Raw genomic sequence first — 27,794 nt, forward strand, 5'->3', positions numbered from 1 at the left:
CCAGCCCTCAGCTCCTGAGCTGGGCTGCTGCTCCCAGTGCATCAGGGCTCACAACTTCAGGGGTGGGTGGCCCTGTGCAGCGGGACATCCAGTCCCTTCCTTCTCCAGCCTGCATGCCTCGCCTTGTGGGAGCTCCCCAGCCAGGGTCAGAGAATTAGTGACCTAAACAGGACTCAAGGTGCAGGCGTTATCGTGTCTCTCAAGATCAAGGGTGTGGGCAGGCTAGGTGAAGCTGTTGGATCAAGCGAGGTCTTTGTCTCATCCTTGAACTTAAAGTGCTCCGTGTTCAGGCCTGATAGGCGTGTTCTGTGTCAGGACTTGGGGAAGTTCATGGAATGGGGCTGCAGGGGCTGATCTGTTAACTTGGACAAGACTGGGTGGGGACATCATCCAGTGTATCAGCTATTTCAGATCTTCAAACGCTCACCCCTTGGGGTCTACCTGCTTCAATTTCTGAGCTAGAGGTGGGGATCCCTGTCCTCTTCCGCCACCTAGAACATCGCAGTGGCCGCACCGAGCACTGTCAGCGCCCCCTCCCATGTCCCCTCTGGTGCACTCCGGCCCACTTCCAAATGCTTTTTTCAATTTTTTTGCCTGAGGGCTTTTCTTGACCTTGGAAGGCTTTTGTGCCCCTACATTACAGGCTGGAAGAGCTGGGGATAACCAGCCCGGGAGCAGTTCAGCCCGTGATTGACAGGAACAGGTATATGCCCCAGCTCCCTCATCTCTAGGGGTATACAAGCCCAAAGCGCAGGTTCTGCACTGGCTCCTGGACCCCCAACAGGATGAGGCAGGATCAGCTGGGGATCTGACTGTCTGTGCACACGGCCCTGGCTTCCTTCCCTTCCCTGCCACCTCTCCACTCCTCTGCCTGAGTTTTCCAGGACCAGCTCCTAACTAAGCTACTTGTACACAAGTCCTTGACTCAGGTCAGGCCTGTGTAGGGGAACCCAAGTGAACATATCCATATCCATTAGTGTATGGATATGGACGCCATTTCCTCCACTTAAACCTTGGGCGAGAGACTTAAGCTCTCTTTGCCTCTGTGTCTTCACATGTAGAATGAGCATAATGACAGACCCTACCTCATAAACTTGTTCGGAGGATGAGCCGGGAGATTACACTGACAGCCTGACAATAGCACCCGCATGCGGGAGTGCTCACGTGTCACTAAACCACAAGGTCAGGGTGTCTCCCCTCGCTCACCTTGTGTGTGTTGTCAGCCACTCAGACCAGCAGAGTGCTTGGCGATACCTACTGAATGGAGTTCTCATCCTGATTCTGACCCCAGTGCCCCTGACCTTGGGCCTCCTCTGCTCCTGGCTGCATGCTGTGTTGTGCATCTGAGCTCTGGTTCCCAGCCCAGCCTCTGTCCCCACAATGCCTGGCCTCTGTCTCCACGATGCCCGGCCACTGTGCTGAAATCAGTGGTGTTGCTGGGCACGGGAGCCCGAGGCTGTTTCCGGGCAACCCTGCTCTCTCTAGGCACGCACATAGGCCTGGGAGCTCAGACTTGGGGTGACGTCTTTGTATTCAATGAGACCTATTTTCTGGCTCCCCTTCCCTTCCTTCACCCTGGCCAGGGGTGCCCACCAGAGGCCCAGGGCAGCCTCTCTTAGGACTGAAGTTTCTAATTAGCCTCTGCTCTCTGAAAAGATTAAATGCTACACAAATGTGAGTTGTTAATAAGAACTATTAATCTTGTTGGGGTTGAGCATGTGGCCGACAGAGCCTCTTCCTTCTCCTTGATGGAGGCAGAGTAATAGAAAACAGTCCTGGAAGAAAGCAGCCCAGGAGTTTTCCCACCTAGTACTGATGTTACTGAAACTCACCCTCTGTTCACCAGTGCCAAATAGAAGCAGAGAGTTTTGGGTGAAATAGAAAAGAGTAGCTTTTATTGCTTTGCTAGTCAAAGGGGGGCACAGTGCGCTAACTCCTTGAACACTGTGCAACCCTTCCTGGAGGGGGTAGGGAGGAGTTTTATAGTGCTCAAGGAGCAGGGCGTGATCAGCTCATGGACAATTCAGGGATTGGTTGGCATCAAGGTGAAGTTTCAAGCATCATCAGCCTTCGGGTTTCTACCAGTCTAGGGTCTCTCTTATTGGGGTCAGCAGTTTTCCTCATCCTGTAAAAACAACTTCAGAATGTGTGTCAGGCTTTTATCTATACCTTTCAGGGAAGTGGGAGTTGGTGATTCTGTTATGTGGCACAATTATAGTCTAAATTGTTACCAGTACCTTAGCCTAGCAGCTACTCTTTGTTTCTACATCTTCACATTTCCCAATCATTAATTCTTGAGTCAGCATTTTACTTCAAAAGACAAGGAACCAAGAAGACAGGGGCTTTCTTTTATACGATTGCAGTGACTCGCTGGGTGACCTTGGATGAAGCATGTCTTCCACGCAGCCTCAGTGTCCTCACGGATACAACAAGGATGTTTTTAGGTTCCTCCCATCTCTGATTCCACAGTAGACCTTACCAAGGATTGCAGGCGGAGGGCCAGACATTCAATACCTGTTATGTGCCTGAGGATTCTCCTCCATGGACTAATCTATTCTGCACTGTGACCTGGATTGCTTCCAGATTTCTAGATGAGAACATCAAGACTGGGAGAATTTACATAACTTACCTAATGTCACCTGCTAACAGTGATGGAGCTGGCGTGTGTACATGCACCTGTGTATGTTTGGGCATGTGTACACGCACAAGTGTGTGTGTACACACGTGACTGTGTGTTTATGTGTGTGTGTGTGCTCAGTCGCTTCAGTCATGTCTGATTCTTTGCAACCCCATGGACTGTAGCCCACCAGGGTCCTCTGTCCATGGGATTCTCCAGGCAGGAATACTGGAGTGGGTTGCCGTGCCCTATTCCAGGGGATCTTCCCGACTCAGGGATCGAAACCACGTCTCCTGCTTTGCAGGCAAATTCTTTACCGCAGAGCTACTGGGAAGTTCGTTTTACATATATGTGCCTGGTGGTGTGAATGTGTGTTTGTGCATGTGAGTCTGCTTGTGTGTATTGAGCTGCAAGTGTGGGGTACACACCTGTGACATCTGATCAATAGTTTCCTCTGCGATGCCCTGGATGGCCGGCTCCCCAGGTCCTACCTTCTCTCCTTTTCTGTCCTTCTTCCCTCCTACCTGTGTCTCTAGGCAGAAGCACCGGAGCTGGTTTTCTTTAGGAGAAAAAACAAAGCCTGCTCTTTCCAAACTCCAAAGGCTTTTACTTGCTGGAAAAATCCATAACAATTAACCAGATCTGCTGGAGGGGAAAAAAAAAGAAAACCCGGGACCTGCTTGAGAAGTCTGTAGGAAAGGTGGTGGTTCTCCTATGCTGGTTAAAAATTCAGAAGGCACATTGGCATACGATATGAGGCACAGTCTTCACTAAAGAGATTTAATGGCCCACAATTCAATTTGAACTGAAAGAATCCCCCCGATGACTCCTTATAAAGTCTTCCTGAGCCCCAGGTCGATATCTTGGGGGCTGGCAAGGAGCAACGATCGATTAGCTGTCTCGGTCAATGAGCATTACAAGCCGAGGACGCTGGAGGGGAGTCGTACACGCCGTTCCACAGGCGGCCCCTCGTAAAATCGGCCCATCAGTGGCTGCAGGGCCGTCCTGGCCCGGACGAAGCATGGCTACTGGGGGGCCTGCGAGCTAAGCAAACACCCCAGGAACCCACTTGGCCAAATGAATCCGGAGGCCACTCTCTTACCAGGGGGCCTGTAGCAGGGGCCAGAAGCCAAGTTTCTAATAATTTCAAGCCAGAGGATCCTCAGGTGTGAGGTGAAGACCTGATTTTACAAGAAGTTTCACTGAGTTCTATCCAGTTCAGGAAAGTGAGACGTTACTATGATGCCGCGTTTTTCCTTAGGCCATCGTCCGGCAACCTCAGCTTTACAAGAGTATAACAAGGATGCCAGAGTAAGAAAGCAGTGGCTTCCGGGCATCTAAAAAGTCCTCGCAATAAAGTCTCTGCATTAAAACACATGTGCTCTTCAGGGAGAGGAATTCAGGCCCTCACTCGGAACCTATGAACTCTAGCTTTATCCACACTTCTAACAAGCTTTCTTTTTCTGATCGCACAGGACAGTTTAATACTAGAAAATGAGTAAGATTTAAGTGAGGAAGGGGTGGCTGTGCTAAAGGGGGTGATCTTATTGGCGGCGAGAGGTGATAGCTCAGAGCTGAGGCAAAGGAACTATAAAGCCCGAGTGCGGTGGACGCTGAAATTTGGAGTCACTCGGGTAAGGGCAAACCTCTCTACATTCTGGAGCCTCTGTGTGAGTCTGTGCTCAGGCTGCTAAAGCAAAACACCGTAGACTGGGTGGCTTAAACTGACAGTGATTTTCTCGTAAGTTTGGAAGCTGGAAGTCCAAGATCAGGGTGTGAGAAGGGTTGGCTTGTGGTGAGGATTCTCTTCTTGGCTTATAGATTGCGGTCTCCATACTTTTTTTTTTTTTTTTTAGTATTTATCTATTTGTTTATTTGGCTGTGTTACGAAGTCCAAGCTCACTCTGCTCGCCACACGACAGGCCAATGAATCCGACAGACGAGGTGTGGAGGCAAGGGAGAGACTTTAATTGGGGAGCCTGCAGACTGAGAAGATGGAAGGCTAGCACCTCAAAATAGCCAACTTATTGGGGTCTGGATACAAGTTTCTTTTATAGATCAGAGAGAAAGAAGCAATGAGGAACTAAAGTCAGAAGACAGAATAGACAGGGAGGGGCAGTGGGGAAGTAAATTGAAAGGGTCTTCAGTCTTGCAAAACATCTCCAAGGGAATGGCCAGCATTTGGAAGGGGTGTGTTAACCTCTCCTGTTCACAAGGTCAGTTTAGTTCAGTTTGGTCATTCTGTTGTGTCTGACTCTTTGCTACACCATGGACTGCAGCACACCAGGTGTCCCTGTCCATCACCAACTCCCGGAGTTCACTCAAACTCATGTCCTGATCACAGGTGGGCAGGGACAAACCATCTCTCTAAGAGCTGAACAAGGGCACTGTAGTTCACAGGCAGGCAGAGGGGCAGGGTCCTCCAGGCGAGCCAGTAATCATGATTGTAATCACAAAAGCAACTAAAAGCAAGTCAGAGAAACAGTTTCCAACATGGAGTCAGAGTTGGCTTCCTCCCTGCAACAGCTGCATCGCATCTGCTTTAGTTGTGGCCTGCAGGGTCTTTAGTTGCTGCATGTGAACCCTTAGTTGTGGCATGTGGGATCTAGTTCCCTGACTAGGGATTGAACCCAGCCTCCTGCATGGGGAGCACAGCACCTCAGCCACTGGGCCGCCAGGGAAGTCCCAGCGCTGTGTCTTCACACAGCCTTTCCTCTGTGGGCGCAGGGGGAGAGAGAAAGCTCTGGTGCCCTTCTGTTTGTAAGAAAACCAGTTCTACCGCATGGAGACCCCCTCTGATGACATCATTAACCTTAACTGCCTCCTTAAAGGTTCTAGACTCGGATACGGTGAGTTGGGATTAAGGCTTCAACATCTGAATTTGGGTGGGGACACTATTCAGCCCGTAACAGTCATCCAAGTCTGCAGTGCCCAGCACAGGACAACAGTTGATGTTCATAAAGAGTTAGCAAGAGTGGCTTTCAATCATGTGAAGTTACTTCTCTTTAAGATGGCAGGGAAATGATGGATGCATTTTATAAAGACTGCCAAAGAATATTGGCGAAAATGTTGGCTTTTCAGAGAGAGAGTTCCATTTTAAAAGAATGTCACTCTTGTGAAGGAGTTCTTTTTCAGAGTTTTGACAGAGCTGTTAAGCAATGTCAGTCTCAAATTAGGGTCATTTGAGGCAACTTTAATAAAGGAGTGTTACCCAGGTTCAATCCCTGGGTCAGGAAGATCCCCTGGAGGTGGGCATGGCAACCCACTCCAGTATTCTTGCCTGGAAAATCCCATGGACTGAGGAGCCTGGCAGGCTACAGTCCATGGGGTCGCAGAGTCGGACACAACTGAGTGACTTCACTTCACTTCACTTTACAAAGGTGCAGGTAGGGAGGGAACCACAAGGGGGAACACTGTAGCCCAGGCAGGGGGAGGGTGGGGTGGGCCCCAGGCCCCGAAGCCCCAGGTCACCTGGGCCCTGAGATCTGAGGGCTGTGAGTAGAGCGCTGTCCTACAAGAAGTGGAATCTCAGTCCTAGTGGGGCAGGGAGACCCCTGCAAAGGGGAGGAAGGAGAGGGGAATAAGTCACCTGAGCTTGCTCTCTCTTCCCTCCTCCCTGCCTGTCTCTAGTAGGTGCTCCCCATGTGTTGAATCCAACCAGTAACCACACCAGGGAGGGCTGAGTGCATGGTTTCACCCTCCTGGGGAGGAGAGTGGACACGGAAGAGTAAACTGAAGACACTCTGGTGCCTTACCTTTCCCAGATGCACCTGTCTTTGCGACAGGTCACCTCGCCCATCCCGCTGGGTGTTGGGTGGGTGCAGGGGCTGGCGGAGAGGTTGCCTCCTCTCCTTACTCCCCTCCTTCCAGCTCCAGCCCTGTTTCATTCCCTTGTCTTCCCCAAAGACAAGAGAAGGAAAGAAGTCACCGAAAATGTCTCTCCAGCTCCAACCCACTGTGTACCGCCATCACACACACACACACACACACACACCCCATGTATGTGTCCCTCTCCTCAACAAGAAGAGAAACTAATTTCGCACCATTAAATGCTTCCAAATGGAGCTCCATCATTTGCTGAAGCTCGTCCATCCTGGAGGCCTATCATTTATTCAAGCCCCGCCCTATTTGAAGAGCCAGCACCTCAGCCTCCACTGGTGCTGGAAAGAACAGAGGCAGCTTCTCCACACCTGCAATGACTGATTTGCACCAAACCACTCTAATTAGCACTTCCATGCTGTGATTAGGATTCCAGGGGAAACATGCCAAATGCCATTAATTATGGATGTGATCTTAAATTATTCACTTGGAATTTTTTTTTTCTTGATGTGCCCCTTTCATCTCCTACTAACTTTTTGTCACATCCAAGAATAGATCCAATTAAGCCTCCAAACATGGAAGTTTATTATGTTAAAGAAAAGGTAAACTGAAAATGAATCACTTTTTCTTCCCCGAGTTGTGGTGGTGGTGGTGATCAAGAAACAACCAAAAGGAGGGAAAGGGATGTGTTTTTCTTCCCTCCCTTTCCTCTCTGCAGAGCTTGGTGCATGTGGCTTATCCATGCTGCCTTGCTCATTCTTATGGATGGGGATCTCTTAGGTGGGTTCCTTAGAAGTAGATCTGGAACTGAGGATTCAGATGCAAAAGATCTAATTAGGAAATCTAGGAAAATCGTTTTCGCTCCGCTTTTCCTGGCTGTCAAGGACTTCCCCCGTGCAGGGTGGGAGTGCAGAGAGTGAACCGTCTCGAGATGAGCACGATGTTTGCAGACACGCTGCTCATCGTTTTTATCTCCATGTGCACCGCTCTGCTTGCCGAGGGTATAACTTGGGTCCTGGTTTATAGGACAGACAAGTACAAGAGACTGAAGGCAGAAGTGGAAAAACAGAGTAAAAAATTGGAAAAGAAGAAGGAAACAATAACAGAGTCAGCTGGTTGACAACAAAAAAAGAAGATTGAGTGGCAAGAAGAGAAACTGAAGAATAACAACAGAGATCTGTCAATGGTTTGAATGAAATCCATGTTTGCAATTGGCTTTTGTTTTACTGCCTTAATGGGAATGTTTAATTCCATATTTGATGGCAGAGTGGTGGCAAAGCTGCCTTTCACCCCCCGTCCTACATCCAGGGACCGTCTCACTGAAATTTGCTCTGGGATGACACCACAGACTGTTCCTTCATCTTCCTGTATATTCTCTGTACCATGTCAATTCGACAGAACATCCAGAAGATTCTTGGCCTTGCCCCTTCTCGAGCTGCCACAAAGCAGGCAGGTGGATTTCTTGGCCCTCCACCTCCTTCTGGGAAGTTCTCTTGAAATCAAGAAGAACCCTATATTTCTGTCATTCTTTTCAGATATTCAAATCAGACTCAGCAACTATTTTACAGCAAGAGCCATAGGCAGCCTTAGCACTTGGGCTAATTTCTAGATTTGAGTTATTTTTAGGCTTTTTGGGGGGTATAATTTGAATAAGAACGGTACCTAATAAATGCGATAGTGCTTTTGGTTACAGATTAATTTTTTTTTAACAAGTGTGTTGATTAATTAAGCCCAGGTGATGTTTATGTAATGAGAAACAAATTCGTATTTTGCTTACATGAATATTTCTGTGGGGTCAACTTTCAAGTATGTGCTGTGCGCCATGTATCTTGGAAGCTGGCTCTCCATGAGCATTTTGAGATCTGGAAGAAAAATTTAGTTTATGTAACTCTTAGTTGAAACTATATGTTGTGTGTGTTTTTTTTTTTTTTTTTTAAGCGGAATACATGACCTGAGATCTAATAAAAGAGGCTAGAATTTTACTTATTTCATCTAACAAAACAAAACAAAAAAGATCTAATTAGGAAACTGGAAGGGAATCAGGGAAATAAAAAAGGCAAGGCAAGGTGCGATTTCAGGGCACATCCCAGCCTCAGCCTGATCCCACAGGGAGCTCTAAAGAACAAGTGACACCTTCACTTTTCTAAGGCCAGGGAGGTGGGTTTTCAGACCTCTGCATGGGTCAGTCATTGGCTAAGGACTGCTGGGAGCCAGAAAGGGTGTAAACTCCCGGGCACTTGACTGCTGACTGTAAGGGTGGACCAAGCAATTCCCAAAGGAAGGTCTTTGATGAGAATAGCAGACATGGGCCATTAGAAGCTACATTGGACTTCGCTGTTGGTTCAGTGGTTGAGAATCCGCCTGCCAATGCAGGGGACATGGATCGATCCCTGCTTGGGGAAGATCCTACATGCTGTGGGGCAGCTAAGCCCGTGTGCCTAGAGCCGGTGCTCTGCAGCAAGAGAAGCCACCTCCATGAGAAGGCTGAGCAGCACATCTGGACAGGAGCCTGAGGTTGCTGCAACTTGAGAAAGCCAGCACGCAGCAACAGAGACCCAGCACAGCCAGACACAGATACCTTAATTAAAAAAAAAACAAAAAAACAAAAAACTAAATAGAAGCTGGAGCAGACTGGCTGCACAGAATCCCCACTAAATGGGGATCAACAAAATAGAAAATGGAGCCCCCAGAAGTCAGCATGCCCGTGTGTGGTCTGTGGGTGTGGATTCTCCAAGCACCCATGTAGACTCAGCACTGTATCCCCTGCTGTGGTAGAGACACAGGAATCAACGCTCCATGTCAGAAACTGGCCTAACGTCAGTGAAAAGAAAAACGGGAGGGTGCCCAGATTAAATGCACAATCGAGTGGTTGAAATGTGATGACTGGAAGAAGTGAAGGTGAACATCACTCAGTCGTGTCTGACTCTCTGTGACCCCATGCACTCTAGCCCACAAGGCTCCTCCGTCCTTGGGATTCTTCAAGCAAGAATACTGGGGTGGGTAGCCATTCCCTTCTCCAAGGGATCTTCCAGACCCAGGGATCGAACCTGTGCCTCCCACATTGCAGGCAGATTCTTTACTGTGATGACTGGAAAGGTTCATAAATGTGAAGAATGTCTCATGGGAGAGAGAAAACTGACTTGGGCTCAGGAAGATGAGAAGAAAAAATAAAAATTCCTTCCCTATAGTGCTGCACTAAAACCAGACTCCCATCTGTTTTCTCATTTAAGCCTTAAAATGACAGCCTAAGGTGGTATAATATACCCATTTTATAAATGAGAAAAATTGAGGCTCAGAAAGGTCCTGGGCTGACTTGTCCAAGGTGCTCAAGTACCATGTAGAGAAGCAGAGTCTTGAGTTGCTGGCTTTAGATTTTAATGCCTGTGTTCTCTCCATGACACCACACTGTCTCCCAGGGGGTAGGAGCTAGCAGGGCAGAGAGGATGATGAAGGGCATTCCGGGTGGGAGAAGAGCAACAAGCAGTCTTGGCTGAAATGGACATGTCAAGATGATAAGGGAAGGAGCTGGTTTGATTAACAGCCATGTTATTGTAGCCTTGGAGGAAGGTCATTCCCACCCCACATCATAGGGGAATTCTAGAGTCTCCCTCTATAAGGAAGGAATCCAGGCTTAGCAGCAAGCCCATGTGGAAGTGACTGCCCATATTGGCCTTTTAGAGTCAACAGGAGTCACGTAGGAGGCAATACACAGGAGGCTGGGAGCCAGAAGGGTGCACAGAGCAGGAAGGACACTGTTGGTCAGAGACCCAGACCAAGAAGGCTGGCTCCATATGTCAGCATAGGTCAACAGCCAAGAGCGGCATCAGACAGCTAGAGATGCCCACAGACAGTGATGCCCCACACCAGTCACTGCTGCCTCCTGTCCCATCTCAGCTGCAGAGTGGCATCAGAGAAAGAGTGACTGTCTGTCCAGTTCACCAGACATTTAGTTAGCATCTCCTAAGTACCAGACTCAGCCACCCAGTGTCCCATATACTACAACCGGGGGATTTTTTTTATATCTGCCCAAGTAATCATTAGCACCCCTCCTTTCAAAAGGAGGAGCCGAATTCCCTTGAAGGGGGTTGTACTTCGTGATTCTTCTTTCCTGGTCAGTAGAACTGTAGTGGAAGTGCCAATAACTTTATAATTTCCAAAGCTAGGTCATAAAGATATTGCTAGTTCCGTCTGCCTCACTGTCTTGAGTTGCTCACTCTGGGGAAAGCCAGCCAGCTTCGAGGCACTCATGCGGCCAGAAAGAGGCTGCCCTGAGGAAGAACAATGCCTCCTGCCAAGCGCAGCATCAGCGCAGCAGCCTCGTGAGGGAGCCATGCTGGAAGCTGCTGCTTCTCCTCCCAGGCTCCTCCAGCCCCAGCCAGGCCTTTCAGTGAAAACATCCTTGGCCAATGTCTTACAGACTGCCTCGTGAGAGATCTCTAGCCAGTACTACCCAGCTAAGCTGCAGCCAAGTTTCTGAACCAGAAACCGTAGATACTCATTGTTGCTTTATTTTTTACTTATTTTATTTTCATTTATTTATTTAATTGTGGCATGTAGGATCTTTGATCTTTTAGTTGTGGCATGTCGGATCTAGTTCCCTGACCAGGGACCAAACTTAGAAGAGTGTAGAGTCTTAGCTAGTGGACCACTAGGGAAGCCCCTATTGTTTTAAGCCACCAAGTCTTCAAGTAACTCATCAAGCAGCAATAACTAATAATACAGGACAGGACAGAGTGTCAGGACCTATTGAAAATGGGCCTTCTTTTTTCCATCTAAGGAACCACATCAGCATCACACTAATGATACAGAACAAATTGTATCCAGAAGCTTTGCAAATACTGGGCTGCTAAGTCGCTTCAGTCGTGTCCGACTCTGTGCGACCCCATAGACAGCAGCCCACCAGGCTCCCCCTTCCCCGGGATTCTCCAGGCAAGAACACTGGAGTGGGTTGCCATTTCCTTCTCCAATGCATGAAAGTGAAGTCGCTCAGGCGTGTCTGACCCTCAGCGACCCCATGGACTGCAGCCTTCCAGGCTCTTCCGTCCATGGGATTTTTGAGGCAAGAGTACTGGAGTGGGGTGCCATTGTCTTCTCTGAAATACTGGGCAGTTTTGCTGAAAATTCTCTGGGAGAGGAGTAAGGTAAGAATTACATCTCACAGAAGAGGCCCAAGGGCTTTCCAGGTGGTGCCAGTAGTAAAGAACCCGCCTGCCAACGGTGGAGATGCAGGTCCAATCCCTGGGTTGGGAAGATCCCCTAGAGGAGGCCATGGCAACCCACTCCAATATGCTTGGGCTTCCCTGGTGGCTCAGATGGTAAAGAATACACCCGCAATGCAGGAGACCTGGGTTAGATCCCTGAGTTGGGAAGATCCCCTGGAGGAGGGCATGACAACCCACTCCAGTATTCTTGCCTGGAAAATCCCATGGACAGAGGACCCTGGTGGGCTACAGTCCATGGGGTCACAAAGAGTGGGAGACAACTGAAGCAACTCAGCACACAGACCCAAACTCCTTAAAAATTTCCTTTAACCTCCTCTTCCTTCTAAAAAGTGCTCTCTAGATGTCTCTGCTTTTTCCAGAGCTCTAGCCCACCTGTGTCATGCCTCCACGATGCTTCCATGGGTAGTGCTACTAAGCCACGTTTGTTTTGTCAAATGCGCAGCAAACCAAAATGCTGAGACACCAGGATTTGCAGCAAATACAGGGTTTATTTGCAAGTCAGCCATTCAAGGAGACAGGAGGAGAAATCTCAAATCCTCCTCTCTGAAGGCAAGGGCCTCGGGTGTTTATGGGATAAAGAATAAATAAGCAGGGCAGTCTCAGGCCTGTGGACGTGGGGCCGTTGGGGCAAGGTGATTGGAAAAAGGTGCAGTAATCACCTTCTGCCAAGGTGTAACTAAAGAACAGGGCTTCACATGTGCAAAGTGCTCTAAGGACGCTAGTGCATGCCCAGTTGAAGGGTCAGGAATCCCATTTGATCTTAACCTGTTCAGCTTGAGATAGGCAACTGATTCCAAGTTCCTGGGAAACGGTTTGAAGAACATCTTATCTTTTAGGATACCTGCTGCTTAGAGGACAGGTAAGTCTTAAAACAACCTGGATAAGTGAAGGCAGATGAAGGGGATTTAACTACCAGATCGGTAGCACCATTCTGGTATTCCTCTCCACCTGTTACTATGGCCAGGACGACAGAGGCATCAGCAAGCAGGACAAACCTCTGGAAGGTGGGGACAGCTGTGATCCTTCAGTAGGCTGGCCCTGTCATTACAGCGAGAGCAGCAGTGGACAGTTGTTCAAAATCAGTGTGAGTCCAGGGGAGGGCGTTACTGCCGGCTGGAGGTGACGGAGCTTTAATGGAGGGGTGAGTGAGGGCTGAGATGTGAGAGATGCCAGGCAGAGAGGGAACCTAAGGCTGAGATCTCAGGTTGTGCAAAGGTATAAAGGCATGGCCACAGTGCTTGGCAATGTGAGGGCTGGTGGTGTGTTTGGGGGCTGGTGCCCTGTGACTCTTGCTCCTAAGAAGAGAGAGAACTCCAGGATCCAGAGGGCTCTGGCCGACCTGTCCAGGCTTCAGGGGCAGACGTTGAGATTTCCAGGGCAAACCCGAGCTCGCCTGAACCTTGAATTATTGTTCTTCTATTGGAAAACAACCCGGTTTGGGGTTCACTTTGATTTCTAAGTGGTAGCAAGGGCTTTACCCAGCCGGTTCACCCCTCTGGGCCTCAGTTTTCTCCTCTGCATACACGGTCAGGACTCTCAAGCTGTAATTAGCTCAGAATCACACAGAGAGATGGTTAAATGCTGATTCCTGGGCCCCAGCCCCAGAGGTTCTAAGTCCTCAGAATCAAGGCAAAGCCTGGGAACCTGCCATGTAACAAGGGTCCAGGGGGCTTCAGCCACAGGTGGCCCTCATGTGAGCAGCTTCCTGAGCTGTCTTGATGTGAAGAACCACCTGGGGAGTTGTGAAAAGCACAGATCTCTTCCCTGAGGCTCGGGTCTGGGGAGTTGGCCTTGGGACTCTCAAAGTGGAGTCCGGCTGCAACAGCAGCCGGCACACCTGGGGATTTGTTACACTTGCACAATGCCAGGTCCCACACTTGGCTCCTGAGGCTCAGTCTCCAGGGCCAGGGCCCTCATTTGCTTGAACAAGCTCTCCAGGTGAGTCTGATGCCTGCTAACATGACAGCCGTGGCCCAGGATTTGAATTGCTTAACGACGACGGCAGGTGGTTGGTAGCATTGGACAGGGTTGGGAAGCCTTGCAATCATCGAGGTTCATCCAGCTCCTGTTGCCCAAGGTTCCCAAAAGGCGTGGCTACTCCTCAGCTTGCCTTTGGTCTTCTCCAGAAAAAGGGTATCCAGGAAACAGTAACTGATTTCCCTTTTACAAGCAAGTAATTTTCAAAAGAGCTGGGGACCTGGTAATTGAAACCCCCACCTCACAACCTGCTCACAACAACCACTCTTCCATACCTGGCTCCCAGTGCTCCCCTAAGAAGCAGCAGAGGCCATGGAGAAACTTCCAGAATCCAAGATTTACTATGAATGAGCCTGGGTCAGCAGGGGCTACTTCCTTTTATTAATTCTTTCCTGCCAGCTGACATCTCATTTTCTGGAAGCCAACCCGTGGAGCCCGACTTCCCCGCCCCTCCCCACCAGCTCCCGCTCTCCTGCTTTCCCCGCTGCCAGGCGAGAGCATCCCCGCTAAGAATAACAAGGAGAGCTGAGCACGCTCTGGGCCCACCAGTCATCAGAAAAGTGAACCGCTCCCTCTGTTCCCCTTTCAACTTGTTTTTGAATTCTGAGGCAGACCCATTAACTCAGGACTGACAGGGAAGGGAGGTCCCTGCAGGGTTGAGGGTGAAACCCAGGTTTGTCATCAAAGGAATGGAACACTGGTCTGGCAGGGTGGTCTGATTAGCTGCGATCTTGGAGGAGTCACTTTATCCTGGAGCCTCATACCTTCTGTGGTGTGTGGGGGCAGGAGTTCTCTGTAAACTAGGGGTCGTCATAAACACCCTGCCAATGAGATCACTGTGGCTGCACCTGGCAGACTAGAAACAGCTGTAGATACTTTGCGTGTGTGCCTGCTCAGTCGCTCAGTTGTGTCCAGCTCTCTGCAACTCAATGGACTATAGCGCCCCAGGCTCCTCCCTCTGTGGGATTCTCCAGGCAAGAACACTGGAGTGGGTTGCCATTTCCTTCTCCAGGGGATCTTCCTGACCCAGGGATCAAACCTGGATCTCCTGCATTGAAGGCAGATTCTTTACCATCTGAGCCACCAGGGAAGTTTCACTTTAACACCTTATCCCTTTCTAATTATTCAGCTAATTCTGTGTGTTTCACTCTGATCCATGCTCTTCCAGATATTTACATCTATAGGCACATAGTGAAACTGCTGCATTATAGAAGGCAACTGCCTCTTCTCCACTCTGCAGTCAACGGCATCATATCAGGAGCTTGAAACTGGCCCTGCTGGGAATATTTATACCTTGGAAATTGACAAACACTGTAAATCACAATTGGTCCTCCCCTCCTCCAGAGAGTGGACTGCCAGCCTACCAATGCCGGCAGCCCCCTGCAGAGTGGATCTGAGGCAGGAGCTCCCTTTCAAGTCTGCTCTCAGATGGCCCCTGAGTCTGGAGGAGGGGGAGATGGGAGTTGGTGCTGAGGACAATGTCAGGGCCTGGCAGAGGCAGTTAGGGTATGCTGGGCAGGGTTTCCAGCCCTGCCTCCTCCCTGGAGCCGCCCTGACTGCAGGCTTGTCTGTCCTCCCTCCAGAGTGAACAGCAGCCAACTCGTTATTCCACACTGCAGCTCAGGAGGCAGTCTGAACTCCTTGAAGTGCCCAGCCCCATGCCTGCAGCCTCCCAGGGATGGTGATAATGTAGCAATTTACATTCATTGCTTTTAAAATTCTCTCAACAACCTTGATCAGGTGGACATTGTCATCTTCCTCATCTCATGGAAAGGGAATCTAAAGCACAGAGAGATTTAGTAACTTGTGCAAAGTTGCACAGCTGTTACCAAATCCAAGCTAGTACTACTCACTGCATGACAGGCCAGTAAACTGAGTGATGAGGTGTTGGGGCAAGGAACAGCTAGCAGATGCAAAGATGGTGGACTAGTATTGCAAAGAACCATCTTACCCCAGTTGGAATTCAGGCTTCTTTTATAGTAAAAGGGGAGGGGTGTGGTTAGCTATTGCAGACTTCTCGGTGTCAAAATCCTTTGTTCCTGCAGCAATCCTTGTAGGTCTGGTCACTATGTTCCTATAAACCTACAACAACGTGAATGTTTGTTCTGCAACTTTTTATCTCTATGTGAATGGCAAAGTATTATATACCTTTAAAGGTCAGAGCTTTGAGAAAGGGTTGTCCTGTATATTTCAGGCTAGAGGCAACATTCTTGTAGCCAAAGCAATAGAATACAAAGGTTAAAGTAAAAGAAATAGACCCAATATGGAGTCAGATTTGTTCTTCCCTCTGACACAGCTACTAAGTAGCAGCCTTAAGTGGAGCCCAGGCTACTGGCTCTAGAGTCCACACTACTTACCATGAAGCAACTCTATGACATGAGAGGTGAGGGCCCTAAACTCAGAAAGCTTATGCTGGGGTGGGGAGATTGAGAATATCTGTGCTTTGAGGGACAGATGGCATTTTGCCAGAAAGAGATGGAATTGAAAAGGACATCCCAGGTGGAGGGAACAGACATTGCAAAGGCCCAGAGAGTCCGGGAGAAAGGGATGCATGCAGGAAACGGCCAATGGCCCCACCTGGCTGTCATCTTCCACAGCCTCCCTGACCCTGGAGAAGCCTGCTTTTGGGGCCTCAAAATGAGTTTTCAAAAATAACTTATCTTCAGCTTTGTGTTTGTCTTTGCTCGGTGATTCACATGTTCTTCAAGGTGGTAGTACAATGTATTAGTTCCATGAACACAGAGACTGGGGAAGGTGTGTGTGTGTGTGTTGGGATGGGGGGGTGCCAGACAGGAGACTGCGTAGAGAGACTCGGGTCTAGGATTAAGCATTTTCCTGGGGTCTGTTAATTATCTGCCTTGAGCAAGGCCACATGGCAGAGGCTGGTGGCGGCAGGGCAGGAGGGACGAGCACTGTGCCTGGTTGTCCTCTTCCCTCTCTCTAGGAGCTCAGAATCTGCTGTCCCGGTCACTCTCAGGAGGTTGATGAGATAATGAACGTCTCTGAGTCAACTGGTCTGTTATCCAGTTATCCTTTGTAAGAGCCATTTATGCAATAGATCCCTCCAGGAAGTGCAGACTTCTCTTTCTGAACTCTGAGCAGAGACCACCCTCTTTGCAGGAGAGATTTCATCTCACCAGATGAATCTCGGCCTCTTTTTATCTGTTCATGTGAACTGTATAACCTAACCATCAATATCTAAGAGATTGCATCCTGTAAATTTCATGCTGCTCTGTGTATGTAATGGGCTTTAGAAAACAGAAAAGCCCCAGTGGAAATTTCCATTGAGGTTCAGAGTAACCATTCTTCCTGAAAAAATACTCTTGGACACTGTAATAGAAATCTTCTTGTTTTCCTGGACTCTTAAAAGAGTGCTGAAGGAAGGAGCCCAGGGACTCATGTTTCTCCAGAAGGTTTGGAAGATCTGAAGGTCATGGACTATTCTGGCAATAAGCACAGGACCTGGAGTACTGAGGATTCATGGTTGAGAGATGAATGGACTCCAGCCAGTGTCCATGAGAGCAGCAGAGGAAGAGTCAGAATAAGCACCACTGCATTCACGGTGGACTGGCAGTGAATACATGGGGTGCATGTGTCTGGAGGCTGAGTGTGGAGCGGCTCCCTGCCTGAGGGTTGGAGGTGAGCCTTCTGCAAGGCAGTTATTGGGGCTTCTGATTCTGGAACTAAGAGACCAGCCAATCTCCCCCAAACAAGAACTCAATGCATTTTCCCTTTAACCTGGGCTACCAGGACATTCAGAAGCAAAATTAGTGTGCAGATAGTGACTAGACATTTCAGGCTCCTGACATCTAGTTCTGGTTTTGGTCCTTGTTAAAACTGTGCTAGAAAAAGAAAGAAAGAAAAAAAAAAAGAACGGAGGCAACACTAAAGTAGAAGTGTTTTTTAAAAATTAATCTTTAGCCTCAAAGAGTGACTCTTCATGAGACCCTGGAGAAGAATGTGTGAAGAACCACATGATTAGCTTCTCTCTGCCCTTCTCATGCTGATTCTCACATAGCACCTCTAATAAACTCATATCCCAAACAATTCTAGCTCCACATTCTCTAGGCTGTATCCCATTCAGGTCCATTCACCTGTTCATCGCTCCATGCATCCATCCATCCTCCCTGCTACAGCCTCCACTCTCAGCAAACACTGAGTGCTCTTCCTCTGTGCCAGGACAGAGCTGTGCACTGACTCAGAGCTGGTATCTGCCTGCCAGCAGCCTTATATCCTGTAGGGGAGAAGACCTTCCAGTGGGGAAGTTCAAGAGATGCTCGGACAATGGAGCAGTAGTCCATTCAAGGTTCAGAGAAAAGGGAGCCTGGGCTTTGGTACCAGGATGTCTGGGTTTTATATCCTGGCTCCAGCACTTATGAGCTGTGTGACCTTGGACAAACTACATAACTTCCCCGTGTCTAAATTTTCTCCGTTGTCAAACGGTATTCCATTGGACCTATCTCAAAAGGTTGTTCTGTTATCTACGGCTGCATAACAAAGTTCTCCTGCCATTTTATTATAGCTCACAATTTGGGGGTCAGTTACTCATGGCTTGGCTGCTTGGTGCTTTTGCCCCACCTGGCATCAGCTGAGGTCACTCAGTGGTTATTCAGCTTGAGGGTCTCATGCCCGGCACCTTGGCCAGGATGGCCGAAAGGCTGGGTCCAGCTGGAACTGTTCATGAGAGTGCATGGATGTGGCCCCTCCAGGGTGGCAGTCTTGGGCTACTCAGACTCCTGCCACCACTGCCTGAGGCTGCCAAAGAAAGCGTGCCTAGAGATGTTGGTGGAGGCTGCGTCTTTAGACTGGGTCTAGAAACTGGCACGGTATCACTTCCCCAACATTGGACTGGTCAAGCGGACCCAGGGTCTGTCCAGATTCAAGGTGAAAATACTTAGACTCAAAACTCTCCAGTGGGAAGAATTTGTGGCCATTCTTAAGCACCACAGTTAGGTGACGATGAAACGAGTTAACACGTGGACAGCAGCTAGCGTGGTGACTGACAGCAAAAGAGACCTGCAGTGCTCATTGTTGCTGTTACCACCAGCGTTGAGCTGAGCTTTAATAGATGAGTCTACATCCTCCGGGTAGACAAGGAGCTCAGGAGCAGTGGGCCAGATGGATGGTGTTATTTGCACATAGTTGCATTTTGTGGGCAATTTTGTCTTTGCTAATTCAAAGTAGATGATCAGACCAACTGACATATGCAAAACATGTATCTGATTAGTAATTAACAGACTTCACATCCCTCCCGGGGGACAGCCTAGTCTGGTGGGAGACTCAGAGGGCAGGATGGCTAGGAGGCCAGTCCCCTCACTCAGCACTTGCAGGCTCAGCTCCGAGAGGCTCACAGACCCAGAAATGTATGATGAGCGGACCCAGCTCTGGGCCACCTTCCTGGGCTCCCCCTCCCGGAGCCCGCTGCCTAATTAGAAAGGGCCATTTCAACATCTTAACAGAAAATGGAGTTTTTCTTTCCTTGAAGTCGTGATTTGACTGGGAGTTAGCAAAGCATCAGTAGAATCCTAAACGTCTATTTTAAAAAGAAATCAAGCCTTCATCTCAGCTTGGTGCGGGGCTCTGCTCTCTCTTTGTGGGAGGAAGATAAAACGCTTCCATGCGTGTCCTCCTGCCTTGAACACGGGCTGGTTAAACATCTCTGGTAATGGTTGAGCTGTGCCAAGGATTTTATCTCTTCCCAGTAACAGTTCCTGCCTTTAAACAGCTTCCGCGGGGAAGAGCCATAACACACACGTGCAGAACAGAGGCTGAGAAAGTCGTCCGGAAGGAGGGCTTATTTCTAAGGGGCCGGCAGAGCCGTGGTGTGGGCCACACTCGGTCCCACACATCATTTACCTTGTGTAATTTCCTCACTGCACTGGGGTGAGAGATGAGGGGAGAAACCAGGGTTACCTTTACCCCTCTTTATAGTCAAGAAATCTGGAGCCCAGAAAGGCTGAGTGAACCGCCAAAGTCATACCCCTGGCAGGGGCAGAGTTAGGGGTGGTGCAGAGCAGTTTCTATCCAAGTGTGTCTGACTATGTGTTTTTACTCTTCCAGGAGGACTGGGGTCCTCTCTACCTCCCTGTTGCTCCCTTCACCCCACATACAGATGAGGATCCCACTCTGTCGGGGGCCCCCCCCTCTCTGAGTGGACCAATGGTGGGGGTCACAGGTTGGTGGTGTGGTTCACAGAGCAAGACCCCAAGCATGGCATGTACTGAGTCTGAATGAGAGCAGAGGCTAGGCTCAAGGGTGTGCTGCAGGGGAGGGAAGGGGGTACTCTGACCATCCTCGAGGAAGGGACATCTCATGGTGCTGCTCTCAGAGCCAAGAGCTGTGGGTACACACAGCCCAGCCATTTCACTGAGGCACCGCTGCATGGCCCCGGAAAAGCCTGGTCTCTACCAGGAGCCTTGGTTTCTTCATTTTAAAGTTGAGTGACTGCACTCTAGGCTTTCTGAGGTTCCCTTCAGCCCTGAGACTGGGAATTTACCAGGGCTGCTACACACAGCTAAACAGGTTGTGAACCGCACAACGCCACATAGGTGCCACTTGTAGACTGTGGTGTAAGCTGGGCACTGCATCCCACTCTATGGTCCTGGAATCTATAAATGGGGATATAAACTGAAAGCACCAGAGGGCAGAGAAGAGGGGAGAAGTTCCAAGCAGATGGTGGCCTGTGACCACTTCTTCTCCGATCAAGATGCAGACAAGTATTTACACCACAAAAAGGACTAGTCAGGTAGGTATGTCAGGACCTGTGGTCAGAGATCCGAGGGGTCTGTCACTAGTCACACTCGTGGCCTGCGTCTAAGCATGACCACGCTGTGCTTTGCTTTTTATTCTCCAACTGCACCATGTGGCTTGTAGGATTTTAGTTTCCTGACCAGGGATCGAACCTGGGTCCCCAGCAGTGAGAGCCTGGAGTTCCAACCACTGGACCTCCAGAAAGTTGCCCTGAGTACAACCACTTTTATTTGGCTCTGATTTAAAAAGATGGAGTTGGTCCACTAGGGGTCTAACATGTGGGGCCTCCAGTTTTCAGAGGTGGCTTCCTATGGGAAGCCTTCCAGGTAGTTCCGTAAGCATATGGCTCCTCGGCCACACTTCCTCCAGGGCTTACGTGTTTGGACAGTACTTGCTGGTAACTATTGCACTGCCTCAAGAAAAGCAACCGTGTCTCCCCTCAGACTGGGGCTCCCTCAGACTGGGGCTCCCTGAGGAGGGGCTGTGTCCCCCTCAGACTGGGGCTCCCTGAGGTAGGGCTGTGTCTCCCCTCAGACTGGGGCTCCCTGAGGCGGGGCTGTGTCTGCCCTCAGACTGGGGCTCCCTGAGGCGGGGCTGTGTCCCCCTCAGACTGGGGCTCCCTGAGGTGGGGCTGTGTCTCCCCTCAGACTGGGGCTCCCTGAGGCGGGGCTGTGTCTCCCCTCAGACTGGGGCTCCCTGAGGCGGGGCTGTGTCCCCCTCAGACTGGGGCTCCCTGAGGAGGGGCTGTGTCCCCCTCAGACTGGGGCTCCCTGAGGAGGGGCTGTGTCTCCCCTCAGACTGGGGCTCCCTGAGGCGGGGCTGTGTCTCCCCTCAGACTGGGGCTCCCTGAGGCGGGGCTGTGTCTCCCCTCAGACTGGGGCTCCCTGAGGCGGGGCTGTGTCTCCCCTCAGACTGGGGCTCCCTGAGGCGGGGCTGTGTCTCCCCTCACACTGGGGCTCCCTGAGGCAGGCTGTGTCCCCCTCAGACTGGGGCTCCCTGAGGAGGGGCTGTGTCTCCCCTCAGACTCGGGACCCTGCCATCAGAAACTGTGTCTCTGTCCTTCATTTGGCATTTGCTGAGGACCTATTTAGTGCCAGACACTGTTCTAGGCTCTCAGAATATTACACTGATAAGTAGCAAACAGTGTAAGATAACAAAGCTTACCATTGCTAAACGCTAAGAAGCAAATGAAAAGCAGAGTGGACGATTCTGTAGGGTGGAGTTTCTGACTCTCAGCTGAGGTGTTCCGGGAAGGCCTTTCTGAGCCAAGAGATCAGATAATGAGGAATCAGCCATGGGAAGGTCTGGGTGAGAAGCATTCCAGCCAGAACCAGCCACAGTACAAAGGCCCTGAGCGGGGAAGAACAGAATGGTCTGTGTATCTGGACACAGTAGCACAAGATGAGGTCAGAGGTTGGGGAGGAGGACACGTGGGGATGACACAGGGCCTCATAGATACCGTGAGGAGTGGGAGGTCATGGGGTTGCTATTGCTCAGCCACTCAGTCGTTCCTGACTCTCTGTGACCCCTTGGACTGCAACACACCAGGCTTCCCTGTCCTTCACCATCCCCCGGAGCTTGCTCAAACTCATGTACGTTGAGTCAGTGATGCCATCCAACCATCTCATCCTCTGTCATCCCCTTCTCCCTCCTTCAGTCTTTCCCTGCATCAAGGTCTTATCCAATGAGTCTGCTCTTCGCATCAGGTGGCAAAGTATTGGAGCTTCAGCTTCAGCATCGGTCCTTCCAATGAATATTCAGGGGTGCTGACTACCAACCCGTGGATGTCCCTGAGATTTTTGTGGCTTCTCTGTGATACCGACTCGGGGCTCTGAGCTCCGTCGCCTGCCACCTTCCCCTGTCACCCCAGAATATCATGGAGGGGGTGTCCTGCCAGTGCAATGCCTTCCTGCAGCCACCTCTGACCCCCACCCCCTCCCCCCCCACCATCCAGTCTGTGAACTCCCTGCCCTGGCTTTGCTCTTGCAGACCTTGGCTCTGGAGCCTAGCCCCTCGCTTCCTATTCCTTAGAACCATCTTAAGTCAGCAAGGAGAAAATCTCCTTGACCTGAACTTGGAATTCACAAACCGGGGCAGGAGAAGCGTGTAGTTGGGCAAATTCAGCAAGGCTTCACCTCCAGTCCGTCTTCAGGGACCGACAGTGATCAGCCCCAAGCCTCATCCTGTCTCCACCCCACAATGCAGACATCCTATAACAGACACCAGTGAGTACCTGGCCTTGTCATGTGCCCTCCAGATGGGCTCTTAAGAGGCCAGGCTGGGAAGTCAACCTGAGCCCTTGTTGAAACCAGTTGAGTTATGTAACGTCTCAGGCCCTTGGTTTCCCCAGCTCTAAAATGGGAATAATGGCATGTACTTTGCAGAGTTGACATTAGACAGTAGATATTTGGGAGGGGGCTCTGTGTGTCACCATGGTAACAGTTACTGTTCTCTGTGCCAGGCACTGGGCTGCACTTTTATAAGCAGTATCTCATTTCATCTTCATAGCCCAGTGAGGAAGGCACCATAATCCCCACTGTTCATGAGAGGACCCTGAGGTACAGGGAAGCCCCCCGCCCCAGCTCTTGGAAAAGGTCCTTAGCCAGGGTGACAGTCTCCCAAGGGAATATATTGAGATATGAGTGGGTGTGTGGATTTTGATTTTCACAGTGGCTGGGGCCATGAGGGGGTGGGGAAGTGGGTGTTTCTAGTGAATATGGGGATCCCCATGGGGCAGCGTGTGGAATAGTCCTATACGGGAAGAACTGACCCCCTCAAGTGCCAACGGACTCCTGTTTTGAGAAACACTAATTCTAGAACAACCCCTCTTTGATAAATTAAAGACTGAGTCCCTGGTAAGAAAGGTGACTAGTCCAGGTTCACCTGGTGCATCAGGGCAGAGCTAGGACCACAGCCACATCCTCACCTTGACCATCACTTCACCATACAGAACCCACACCAAAATCTCATCCACCTTCAGGGTCAGCCAGATGGCCTCCCTGGGCTGGTGTGTCCCTCAAAAGCCACTGGCTGTGGCCTTTGACACCTTTTCCCAGCCCTGGCTTGAAAGACGAACTTGGTTGGGTTTCTTTGATGGGTTTCTCAGATTCCCATCCCCCACAGCCACCTCTGACAAAGAGAAATTGTCGGTAATGGTAATTACATTTCTGCCCTCCCTACCGTGTCATTAATAATTGCCATTAAGCTGGCACACTTAGTCAAATAACTCAGGGCCTAATTGGCTGTGTGCCTTTTCTCCTTTTGATTGAGACAATTCGTGTTCTAGGCGTTTGGAGTGCAGTTAGCTCAGCAGGACCTGTCAATGGCTTGTACAGGGCAATTTGCATGGCATTTGGGAGAGGAAGCTGAGCCAAGGGGTGAGGGTGCTGAGCCAAGGGGTGAGGGTGCTGGGCCCTGGGAGTTGGGGGCAGAGGGGCAAAGATTAAGCCCTGGATTCGGGCAGCTATGGGTTGTCATAGCTCTGTTTAACCCTGGCCTCAGCCTGGATGTCAGGTGTACCTTAGGGCTTACTCTGGTTCCCAACACAGATCAGCTCCTGAACCTTCCTCTCCCTTTGGGGGTGGTGTATATGTGTGGGCAGGTGGACTGGCTCTCTTCGTGCCCCAGGGGTTGGTTTGTATCCCACCTGGTGGAAATGCCACCACTGTAACCCTGGCTTCTGTCTCTCCAGCTCTCAGGCCACACGTGGGTTCTGGAGCATCCACTCTCTATGTAATCTGAGTTGGAGAACACCAGCTGAATCCTCTGTTCCCAAACCTCTTCCTGAGATTTCCTTGCCATGTGCTTGAAATTTTACCATAAGAGATTTCATTGCTTTGTGACCTGGCCTGGGGTAGGTCAGTGGATGGGTGGTTGATTCCCTCTTTTTTTCCCCCTAATTATATCAGGATTATTTTTTATTATAAATGATAGGCAGAACACTTAGCTTAGTGTTAGGTAATATAATTGAATGAATTAGTTATTGAAAAGTTCAGAGATAGTCCTGCTGGCTTCCATCATGCTTTGATCCAGGGGTTCCCACTGTCAACGGGACTCTGGCTCCATGTCGTTGTGATTCCCTGGGCTCAGCTCCACTCCTACATCAGTTTTTTGACCACCTGCCCACCAGCCCCTATCACATTGGTGGCTACAGAACCACCTGCAGATAAATAGCTTCTCTCTAAGAGGTTCCTATACAAGAAGTAGCTTTGAAGTAGCCCCCCAACACCAAACATCTCATAACTCGTTGACCAAAACTGGATAATGTGTTCCCATCACTTTCCTCCTTCAGCAATCACTGTGGTCCAGGTGATGGTATAGTTATTCCTGGACAGTATCATCGTATTTATTACATAGTAAACTATGGTCCGAGGGCAGAGAGAGTCTTCAGAACACAATGCAAACCTGCGAGCTGAGACGGGGAATGGAGTAGGAATGTCCCAGACCACCGCACCAGGTCATGCACCGCGGCAGCATCTCAGGCAGCCCAGTGAGGAGCTCTGGACCAGAATGCCCATTAGGTAAGTCTGGCTCTGGGTGGAAAAGACTGGGCCCCAACACCTGCCATGCTGTCATTCATTGACTGGGCCTGACTGGGAGGAACTGGCCTGGGCTCCAGAGCTGGGATGGCCCCTTGAAGGTGTATAACCAGAGGCTGTCAGCTAACTGCCCTCCTTGTCACTGAACAGGGAATTCCTCCTTGAAGAAGGATCTGAGAGGTGTGCCTCTAAGGCCATCTCACAGCTAGGAAGTAAATCAGGATTCAGACTCCAGGGGCCTGGGGCCAGATGTCTATATACTTTTCCTGCTGTACGCCTTGGTGGACAGTGTGGAGGAGGGAGGCGGGAGTATGAGGAACACAGCGCTAGTCTTGGGTATCCTGGCTCTGCCTCTACCAGCTAGATGTCCTTGGGCAAGTTGCTACATCATTCATTCGTTCCAGCACTTACTGAGCCTTTGCTGAGTGTCAAGTCATGTGCTAAGACCCTGGAAATACAGAATCTGCTCCAGCAGATCACCAGTCTGGGACTAGGGTGTAGGTCCAGGGAGAGACCCAGCCTGGACCTGCGCAAGCTGTGACATGGGCACTGCTGCCCATCACTCTTCCGCAGAGCTCTCTCTCCACTTCGAGGCTCAGTGGCTGACTGACCTTGGGCTGGGGTTTGTGCCTTGGGGTCTGGATATAAGGCCTTTGACACGCCAAACTCCAGGGTAAGTCCTTCAACTTTGCCTTCATCCAGACACACTGGATCCAGGCAGAGAGCCAGGCCAGCCAGGCAGGAACCTTCGGGTAAACAATAGACATTCATCAGCTGATGGATGAGTCCGAGAGAAATCAGCAAACTCATTTAAAAAACCAAGCACCCAGAATTTCCTGTTCCTCACCCAGCCAGCCTAGATACATGACCTTGAAGAGGTCCCTTATCTTGCTGCAAATTATTGCCAGGGAATCTATGGCCAATTAAACAAGCAAATGTTTCTCCGCACCTTTTCCTTTAGCTCTCTTAAATAAGCTCTGGCCTGACCTGTGGAGGAGACACTGGACTCACCAATTTCCTTCATCAGAAGAAACATTTCCCCCACAGCACAGGCTCCAGGCCTTGGTTATTAAATCAGCAAAACCCAAACGCTCCCAAGATAAACTCCTGATGTTGCGATGATAGCAGTCACCCTGGAGAACCCCACCTGGTACTTGTCACCCGTGCAAATGCCATCAGCAGCGAGCATCCCGGCCACAACAGCCAACAGGTAATTTGCTGGTTTATGGCTCAGATGCTAAAACGCGAATGTAAACAGGCTCCAGTGGCCAATGCAAAAGCATCGATAGTGCAAAATGCTTTTCCTCACCTTCTCCAGGAAAAGTCCCAGAAACACTGAGCATCGCTGGTCAGAGAGCCTTCCTCTCTCCTGCAGCCATTGTTGGGGCCACTGTAAAGGAATATGGAGACTAACAGGTTGCAGGGCACAGTTTCTTTCCTAAAATGAGCCAGATCCTGCCCTCTCCCCAGCTCTGTCGGGCAGGTGTGCTATGGTGCCTACTCCCCACCCCTCACCGTGCCCCCCTCTCAAGAGCAGCTGTCTGTCTGTTTCTCTCTTCTCCTCTTCCAGTCTCTGCCTGTCTTATTCTCTCTCATCTGTTTTTTTCTCTGTCTCACTTTCTCCCCTCCTCTTTTTCTCTGTCTTCATTTCCCTGAGGTGGGTCCTTCGTAACTTTCCACTTCAATATTCTCACATCAGAAAGTCCTCCCTAACTGTGGGCCAGTCTTGGGGGTTACTTCCCTAACTTTAGGCCAGTCCTGGGGCCTTCCCCTCCTACCCTCACAGAGGCTGTCATCCTGAAGTTCCCAACCTGGTCCCAGTGAAAGGCCAGGCTCCCCCAGCAGGCAGATTGAGAGCCTTCCAGAGCCACCGCCAGGCCACAGGGCAGCTCTGGGTAAACGTGAGCTAAAGGAGACAGAGGCAGCTCCCTGTCAGGGCGCATATCCTGAGGACTTCATTGTCCCCAGCCTCCCCGCTTGGCCAGACACTCTGCATGCGCATGTGGAAGTTGGGGCTGCCAGGACCGATTTCTCTGTGAGACGCAGCCCTGGGGAGGGAAGACAGAAGGACTGCTGTGGACTAAGTGGGTTCTTCCCACTGCTGCAGAGGCAAAGCCCAGAGTGACCCTCAACAAAGAAAGGCTCATGGCCATGGATTTCCCAGAGGAGCTTGCTTAACATGCAGATTTCTGGTCCAGCGAAGCTGCTGCAGCGGGTTTGACCTGGGCCCTGAACAGAGCTTCCCAGGTGATGCTGACCCAGCCCACACTCTGAGAGCCCCCGGTTCCCCAGAGCAGCGACCTGGAACCTGTGTGGATTTGTATCCCAAGGATGAACACATTTTACTTCTCACCCTCAAAATAAGGGTATTAACGTGTAAGTTTTATACATGTAATCCTGAAATCCAGGATATTAAATAATAGGAAAACATTTTTTTAAGGATAAAAATAAACACAGATAGAAATTGTAATTCTTCCCTCCTGCTCCCTCAATTCTGTGTTCTAATCCTCCATGCTCCCCACTTTGGAGGTCATGGCCAGAGGGACTGGGAAAGGAGATTTAGCCACTGAGAAGATGCTAGAAACTCAGCCTCTGTGCCCCGGTGCCAAATTGAATCTCAGAGGCAGAATTTGGGGTGAAATAGAAAAGAATAGCTTTATTGCTTTGCCAGCCGAAGAGGAACACAGCAGACTAGAACCCTGAAAAACTGTGTCCCACCCCAGGGGGATTTGGTGAGGAGTTTTATAGCGATGGTTCAAGGATGGAGTTGCTGATAAGGACTGAGGTGTGTGCAGGGCCTGTGTGCGTGTGCTGTGCTAAGTCACTTCAGTCGTGTCCGACTCTGTGTGACTCCATGGACTATAGCCTGCC

General features: G+C 50.2%; 1 long non-coding RNA gene and 1 pseudogene across 1 annotated transcript; both read left to right on the forward strand.

Moving 5' to 3' along the window:
- Positions 1-6,192: 6,192 nt before the first annotated feature.
- LOC129645926 (calcium load-activated calcium channel-like) lies at positions 6,193-10,328 on the forward strand (annotated as a pseudogene).
- A 1,202-nt stretch (positions 10,329-11,530) lies between these two features.
- LOC129645927 (uncharacterized) lies at positions 11,531-27,393 on the forward strand. The gene is made up of 4 exons (XR_008711585.1): positions 11,531-12,517; positions 24,677-24,905; positions 25,885-26,133; positions 27,031-27,393. It is a non-coding gene; the product is annotated as an uncharacterized LOC129645927 (long non-coding RNA).
- Positions 27,394-27,794: the final 401 nt, after the last annotated feature.

Source organism: Bubalus kerabau, chromosome 3, assembly GCF_029407905.1.
Source record: "Bubalus kerabau isolate K-KA32 ecotype Philippines breed swamp buffalo chromosome 3, PCC_UOA_SB_1v2, whole genome shotgun sequence".
Classification (NCBI taxonomy): Eukaryota; Metazoa; Chordata; class Mammalia; order Artiodactyla; family Bovidae; genus Bubalus; species Bubalus kerabau.